We start from the raw sequence: 1,514 nt of genomic DNA, 5'->3' as shown, positions 1-1,514 counted from the left end.
ATATTTATAAAAAAAAAAAAAAAAAAATACAGCCATAGTAAAGATATGAAAAATACTGCGATAAATTTATCTGCAATAAATATCCAATCCAGGATCTGTCTGTAATAGTATCTAATCCAAAATCTTGACTAAGCTGCGAAAGAAATTGTACGTGATGATAATATCCGTGCAGTCGTTCTTCCGACTAAAACAATCGAGGCACTTCTGTTGCAGGTTTATTTAAATGAGGAGTCGATGCCTTCTCATTCTCGATTTCATCATCACTGTCTTTCCGTTCTCTGAGCTTTATGACTGCCCGGCCCAGACCGCAAAAAGGTCTAAATTCCAATGCTTTTAAGACCTCTAGCGACGTATCCCGAAAATACACAATAAAGGGACTCTTGGCGTCCCTGTTTTCGCTGCCAAAGATGATCCAATCGTTGGTAACCAAGCCCTCATTCTGATTTTCAAGTAAGAATAAAACGTCCTTAATAGTGATCTCAGAATCGTTCACGTGCACTGTAGCAAGGTGACCCTTAGAAAGCTCATCAATATCCAATATGCGCAATTGAACCCCATCGTCTAGAATCAATTCTGGCGTTAGATTACTTAGCCATTCGCCAGTCTCTTTGTTGGCGCAGTTAAAAAAGATTGCGCCGTTCCATTCGGTGTTACTGTAAAAGCGGGGAAATCTTGCGTCCTTGGACATGCTGAGGACATGCTTCATCACCAATCTTCTCACAGTAGATACCTCGTTATTGGTTAGTTTTCTTTCGGGATGTTTCATGATTATGAAGAAATTGTATGTAGTTTGAGCATTTGAGTTTGGAGCTTCCTGGTCATTGTCCTCACATCCTTTGCACAAGTAATCCATACACAAGTTGAGTATGTTATCATCCAGTCTAGAGCATTTAGACACTTTGGACGGATCAACCTCGGATGTAACTTGAGCATTTGAGTTTGAGATTTCCTGGTCGTTGTCCTCACATCCTTTGCACAAGTGATCCATAGACAAGTTGAGTATGTTATCGTTCAGTCTAGAGAATTTAGACATTCTGAACGGACCAACCTCGTATGTAACTTGAGCATTTGAGCTTGAAGTTTTTTGATCATTGACCTCAGATTCTTTGCACAAGTACTCCATAGATGAATTGAGCGAGTTATCGTTCATTCTAGGACGTTTGTTGAACGGGCTAACCTCTTCAATCTCGTCTCTCTTTTTATCTTCGCCAGTCGAGTTTGAAGTGATCGATTGGTTTTTCCTCTCCATCCTCTCCTTCTCGAGCTGTTTCTTAAATCTGCGTCGGGCAGCTCCGCTATACCTGCGAATTTTCTTATCTCCCTGGGGATGATCCTTAACTGCCTTTGTCTTCAGGTTGTTTTGCGATTGTTTTTCCTCCTGTTCGCCGACCAAAGTAGTCGCGCCCTGGAGAAGTGTGTTGTTTAGTTTATCATTATTTCCATAGTATTCCATCTTAATCCCACGAGTACCGCGGTCGTGCGGTATCACCCGGATAGAGCCGCGAATATCCGGG

The sequence above is a fragment of the Formica exsecta genome, unplaced genomic scaffold (genome assembly GCF_003651465.1).
Source record: "Formica exsecta isolate Colony F162 unplaced genomic scaffold, ASM365146v1 scaffold768, whole genome shotgun sequence".
NCBI lineage: Eukaryota > Metazoa > Arthropoda > Insecta > Hymenoptera > Formicidae > Formica > Formica exsecta.
This window is presented reverse-complemented; position numbering follows the sequence as displayed.